This window comes from Ruditapes philippinarum, unplaced genomic scaffold (assembly GCF_026571515.1).
Source record: "Ruditapes philippinarum isolate M1 unplaced genomic scaffold, ASM2657151v2 ctg4816_1_1_1_1, whole genome shotgun sequence".
Classification (NCBI taxonomy): Eukaryota; Metazoa; Mollusca; class Bivalvia; order Venerida; family Veneridae; genus Ruditapes; species Ruditapes philippinarum.
The window spans coordinates 65,060-72,716 of NW_026851957.1; positions in this window are offsets into that span (position 1 = coordinate 65,060).

Sequence of the window (7,657 nt, forward strand, 5' to 3'; positions counted from 1 at the left end):
AAGTGTGAAATATATCACGGAGTTACCTGGACTTCCAAATAAAAATAAAGAAACGTGCTACAATCGCCTGTCTTAAATGATAATGATTCTTACATAGCCATCCATACCAAGACACCAAAATATCGGTCCCTTACACAAATGTTTGACCAAGTAACAGTGTATAGAAACCATTCATCATAAAGAAGGCAGTATAATTTAAAAATAGTATCCTATTTGTCCCATCGCGGAAAGCAAAGGTCATTTAACCTTTTCAATTTTTTATTTCAATTTTCCAAGTGAGCGTTTCAAAATTTGAAAATTTGCGCAGTCGAAAAGTATTTATCAATACTCAAGACAACACAAGGTCGATGATAAAGTGATAATTTTGAGATAGTATAGTGTCATGTTATAGTTATTGTTTCCCAGTTTCAACTTATTTGGTGCCTTCTGGGTGCCCTACTTGGGTGTGCGGGGGGCTGCGTTTTTTGGGTGAAGTTGTTTTTCTTTTTTTGATCTTTTTTCTTGTTTTTTTTTTTTGGTTCTTTAAGGAAAATTAAAGGGGAAACAGTTTTGTATTACACGATTCTTTTATAATTTAGGGTGGCATAAAAGGGTTTTTATGTAAAAAATTTATGTAAAGCTAAATCTGAAATTTAAAAGTTTTTAAAATGAAAGGGAAAATGTATTTATTTTGACTTCCATACAAAACACCTAATCACTATAACTGAACTCATAGACTAAAATTATGACTCGGGTTATTTGCCAATTATCAATCTTTTGAAAACTATAAGAAAACGCTTTGCGGGAATAAAAATAAAAGCATATCTAGGGCATAATTAGCCTTTAATCAATCATACAATGAAATACTTATATGATTACAGTTAATGAACTTTATATGAAACATTTTAATGGATAAAAATCTAACAAGCTTTAGATATAAGAATCAAATGATTGATGAAAATACAAAATAGCTGTTTTTGACAATATGGATCTTATTCAAGACCAATGGAGTAATTTTGAAGACGTAATTGAAAAATGTGTACAAAATGAAGACGGTACACATCTTTAAGGCTGGAATTTTAACAATAATTTCTGTTCATTCCAACACCTTATGCTTTTGATTTTAGAACGGGTTAATGTATTTCATTGAAACTTAAACTTACAAATTAAAATCACTGATAAAATTTCTTTTAAATTTGATATTTTTAGAAACTGCGTTTAACTGTGTACGCTTTGTTTTGGTTGATGCCTCTACAACGGTATGGAGTCTATTCGTTGCCTTGAAACTTGACAACTCATACTTTGGTTCTACTTAACAGATAAGTAAATTATAATTGTCGATCCGAGAGTTACATACTGCACTGGTATTAAGCGTTTTGATTATCTCGATTTGACAAAATGGAAGCTGGTAACATGCAACTTCGATAAAATTGCAAACTGTATTTAGAAGTGTATAACTTGCAATTCGTCATGACGTTGAGAATGCAACTGCACCAGTTGACACTCTCAGGTTGACAACAATACACCGTACAATCAAATGGGTAGACAACCGATCAACGCGTTGACAGAAGTACTAGTACATGTTGTATATACATGTCGGTATAAAAACATAATTGATGGACGGTTAGTTTTTATCTATTTCTAACATATCACAACTGTGTTCGAAAATATAAATGTCATGGATTCATAGTCAACATCTAGAGGAGCCGGCTAAGAAATTTCTGGCCCTGTGCAAACTTCACTTTAAGTAAATTTTGATTGAGAATAGCCACACTTTCCGATGAGATGCGGCATTTCTTTTAAAAGGTCACAAAAACTTAAGTATCCACATGCTAATAAATCATTTTAAGATACAATATGTAAACATCAACATTTTGTCACCTTACCTTCAAAAATGGTTTTCTTTTAAAGATAAAGGGTATTTAAGTTTGAATGTCTTCAAAATTTGAGTTACATCATCAACCGTAATCAATTGATTTAAAGTAAGATTATGTTACTTAATAAGTTAGTAAGTGTGCTTGCGTGCGTACGTGCGTGCGTGTATGGGGGAGTAAAAATCCGTTCATTCAAAATATACATTAATTTTTACCAATTTGTCGTATCATAGCTGAGATACTGTTTTTTTCCATTTTCCGCACTCTCTTTCAATATTAAAATATTAATAATTTCTCTAAAATGCTCAATTAATTATTTTTAATTCAGAGTGGGTAAATGTGCATGTTGATGCATATTGAAGCGTAGATCGATTTCGTAAGCATGAGGGCCACTAGAAAGTACCATTTATGAATATAATTTCAAATTAAAAAATTATGTTTAACTCTTTCCAAGTTACTATAGCACAAAAGCCCTACAAATTGCTTCGTTTTCAGCATTATTCATGCTGGTGAGTGGATGTCGATTTTAAATAGAGGCGAAAGGTTGATGACGTTATTCAAATTTTTAAGACATTCAGACTCAAATTCACTATATATCTTTCAGAGAAAATATCATTTGAATATTTTTTTCTTCTTAATTTCCATTTCTATTTTCTATTTCTTTTTTATTTCATTTTTGTTCCTCTATTTATAAAGAAATTTCCATTTCAACCCGTGTACAAAAATATTCTATATCGCATTTGTAACTTTTTCAAACAAAACTGGTCAAATAAGAAAATAATACAGTCAAATATTATGGTACCTAACCATATTACGAGCATCTTAATGCATGAAACAACACTGACACGGACGATCTGCCTGCTGCGCACATGAAAATATGTTTGTGCTTTATTCATTTAGGCTTCAGTCTGCCTTACCTATTTTTCGCATTGTTATTAATCTTTATGCACACAAAGGCTCAAGCTTGGGAAATTACTTTGGCAAAAATGCCCCCAGGTTGATATTTGAAAACAAAGTGTGAAATATACCTCCAATATAAAACGTTTTTGAAACGTTCATGTTTGCAAAATTAAAATAATTCTGTTATATACATAGAATGAAAAGTAGAAAAAACTTTAAAGTAAAGATTGTCCATGAAGTTATATATTATCCTTTTAAAAGGACTTATTAAAGCCGTTAACTGATAACCCGCTTGGTTTGCGTTATAATCTTTGTATATAAACCAATTCAAGATATATCTGTGAAAATAAGCCTCCTTATCGATAGCAATAAGGCAATGGAATACTTTTTAAGTCTGCCCTTCAATAAAAGGGCGGACAACTTTTTGTCCCTTTCTCGTAAGAGAAGGGGAATACTGTGATGCGTGTATGTAGTCGCACGGTCACTTTCCTCAAAGTAAATCCTCGATGCATGTATGTGGTCGCATGATTGAAAAATTCAAATATAATGATAACGTCTTCAAATGTGTTTTTGTATGGAAAAGTCTTGTGCAAAATCCGTATATTCTTAAAATCTGTAGAAATGGTAATTAGGAGTGTTGAAAGTCTAATTACGACTTCGTCACTTCTCTTTAGGAGAATCAAAAGTCCAATAAGGACTTTTTTCACTTTTAATTAAAAGATATAAAAGCCTAATTAGATCGATTCTCCTAAATAGGAGAGATAAAAAACAAACTTACTACTATTTGATACTACCAGTTACAACTAAATAGAAATTTTTACTCATAATTAGGAGAAATAAACTTACTATTAGAAGCTTTCAAATCCTAATTAGGAGAAATAAAACATTATTTTAAGTTGAGAAATAAAATAACATAATAAAATAAAAAAGAAGGAGCTTCAAAAGACTAAATATGAAATAAAAGTCTAACAGGACTTTGAACCTTCTAATTACTTTTCTAAACAAAGAACAAATAAGAATTTTATTTGTCCTAAAGTTTTTAAAACTTCTAACAAGCGAACTCCTTTTGAGCCCTTACGCCATTTCCAATGTTATCAGGGGAGATCACAATAACCGACTCTATTTTAGGTGCAACAGTAACCTCCCTTTGAACCCTTACACAATTTGCAATGTTACCTGGGGGAAGTAACCGAGTTTATTTTGAGCGTAACATTAACATCCCTTTGAACCCGTACACCATTTGTAATGTTATCAGGGGAGGTCATTCTTACCGACTCCATATTGAGTGCAACCGTAACCTCCCTTTTGAACCCTTACCTCATTTGCAATGTTTTTAGGAGAGGTCTCTCTAACCGACTCTAGTTTGAGCGCAACAGCCGCCTCCCTTTGAATCCTTACTTAATTTGCAATGTTATCAGGGGAGGTCACTCTACCCACTATGTCTTGAGCGCAACAGTAGCTTCCATTTGAACCGTTACACAATATGCAATGTTATCAGGGAAGGTCACTCTTACCGACTCGGATTTTAGCACAATAGTAATCTCCCTTTTGAACCTAACCACCATTTGCAATGTTATCAGAGGATGTCACTCTTACCGAATTTATTTTCAGCGCAACAGTTACCTCCCTTTGTACCCTTTTACCATTTGAAATGTTATCAGGGGAAGACACTATCACACGATTTTGAACGCAACAGTACCCTCCCTTTTGAGAGAAACAGTCCCCCTTTGAACCCTTACCCCATTTCCAATGTTATCACGATAGAATACTTTAACCGACTCTATTTTGAGCGCCACCTCCCTTTGAATCCGTACCCCATTTGCAATGTTATCAGGGGAAGTCACTCTTACCGACTCGATTTTTTAGCACAGCACTAACCCTTACCCCATTTGCAATTTTATAAGGGGAAGTCACTCTTACCCACTTATTTTGAGCACAACAGTTACCTCACTTTGAACCCTTTTACCATTTGCAATGTTACCATGGGAGATCACTGTAACCGACGCTATTTTACCTCTATTTGAATCCCACCAATTTGCAATTTTACAGAGAAGGCCGCTCTAACCATCTAGATTATGAGCGCAACAGTAGACTCTCTTTTGAACTCTTACGCCATTAACAATGTTATCAGGAGAGGCCTCTCTAATAATAACTTTATTTTGAGTGCAATAGTAACCTCCCTTTAACCCTTTACCCTATTTGATATATGTTTCATATTTGCCTATCGATTTATTATTAGATCTATATCATAAATTCAAAACGCTATTTTGAATTTTCTATAGCTTTCTTCAGCAGCATTTATTATATATACAAACATATACAAACAATTCAACAAGGCTTGATTTTTGGTAACAAATAGCATCCATACAACGGAAGTGTTGAGGGTTCAAAGCACAGGAACTTGAAATTCTATCAATATTAATGATAATATGCAAAATATACCCCCTATACAGTATAAATATTTATTTATATATATTGTATATTTTGGATATTATCATTAATATTGATAGAATTTCAAGTTCCTATGGTTCAAAGAGCCACCGTTTAGTAGAGATGATCCAGGTTCAAACGACCCACGCATACATAATCTGCATACAGCAAGAGGCAAGCTCAATTTAAGATTTCTTCTTTTTGCTGTCAACTTGTAAGCCAAAACCCCTTCCAGTTAGTTACCATTAAAGAATAATTTTGCAGAGTTTCTTTACTTGTTTGGTCTAGCCGTTAGGTCACTTACTAAAATTAATTTAAGATATAAGTGGTATGAATGTGGACAAGTGATATAGAAAATAGTTCCATAGTTTCTGTTCAACTTTTGCTCGTTTGTTTTTGTTGCACGCAGGACTTAATTGTTTAACTTTTAGTTTATATACTTTTCAAGAAAATAAAACAAACAAGAGTGAATATTTAAAACAAACAAGGGTGAATATTTTAACAGTGTATTATTGCACTTTATATCTACTTTCAAAGCTTAACAATTCATTTACAAATAAGATAACAATGTCATGACAGCAATGGCATAACTTGTATTACATAACCTATATCTAAAAATATACATCCAATTAATAATCAATATTTACAAAATTTGCAAAATCATGAAAAATGCAAATACCAAAATACATGAATAGAAATACAAAATGTACCTCTCATTTCTCAGGAGTCAACTTTTTAAATGATAAAACACCATCCAAATCACGATAATAACATTTTATAAGTAAAAAGATGTTGATAGTTTGGGATTTGTCCGAAAACAAAAAAATCAGATTTTGAGATAATCTGCATTAAAGATTAAAAATTCCTTACTTTCTGTTCAATTTAGTAATAGGTATTGCCCATCTTTTCTTGTTTTTAAATTCACCAAAATGCCCAAAAATGATTTTAATAATCAACCTAGGATATGCATAAAGTGAGTTGGTCCATAATAGGTTTGTTATAACATAAATAATTATATTGACAGTATTTAGTACCATGTCATAACAAACTATGAAAGAATTATATTTGGATGTTGTTGATATTTGTGAGATACATGTTCATACTAAATCTTTTAGAGCTATAACAACATTGTTTTTCAAGAAATATTTTGTAAGCTAATTTAAATGATACATTTTTATTAAATACTTATGGAAAATGTTGCAATTGTAGACCAATCCACTTTAAGCAATAGACCAATCCACTTTAAGCAAAATATAGAAATTAAGATGTGGGGAAGATGTGGTAAACTTAAGAGGTATGACAATGCTTATCTTGTAAGAATAGGTATCACAAATGAGTAAAAGAATTATGTAGGATAGGTCATTATTTTGGAACCATGAAAATCAAATATGACAATTAAATGTGAAAAATGTTATAAAAAATTTCAAATTTGACACCAAAAACATCCCTGTTGTCTGACCAAGCTCTATATTGTTTTGCGCTTCTTTTTACTTTTTGATATAAAAAAACATCTCTGTAGTCTGGCAAGCTCTATACAGTTGCTTGTATAATTCTAAAGATGCATTTGATCAACTTCAATACTGTTATATGCTTAACGTTGCATGCCATATCAAACCCCATAAGATTAACATTATTTTTACAGACTTATTTCAAAGCATGGACAATTTAGTTTAAGTTTTAACACTGTAAAGGTAACAAAGAATGTTCATTGTTACAGATGTGATAAATAAAGAGCTCTAATCCACATTACAGAATAATGTCAAACTTTGATGCCTCAAAATATAGCTCTTATCCAGAGGAATCTTTTATACACATACTAAGGCTCAAGCTTATAAATTAAAAATTTAATATACAAGGTAAAACTAATCCTACCAGAAAGACTAGATAAAATTAAAAAGCAGTATGCCCACCCCTCCAATCTAAAGTATGGCCATGAAAATAAATACAGATCAATAAAATGTCTCTATTAAACATGACAAATATTTTGTTCAAAGGTAATTCTTTCAGATCATTGCTCATAACACAACCTAGCATACACTTTACACATTCCTCACATTATATAGTTTTGTAACAATTGTAACCAGTACAATTTGAAACAAAGTAAAAGCAAATTTCTATGAGAAAGTCTAGTCCTTCAGCACTCTTTGCATGTTATAACATATAACAATTTGATCATTTGTGAACTAGACTACTGAATAAACTGGGATAAAATTCAGATTAAATATAAGAACAGTCACCAGTGTTTTAGAGCTTAATATAGTAAGAACAAAGTTTATATGCCATTTTATCTCACAATATTGATATAATTTGAAACATTGTTCTTTTCCAATTTTCAGCTCCACAAGAGTGCATGTGTGTGTATCATACCAAATTTAAGGTATACATTTGAAAGCTATCATACAATAAACAAGAGGGCCATGATGGCCCTAGATCGCTCACCTGACTTATCAAACTCATCCAAACAATTACCTAGA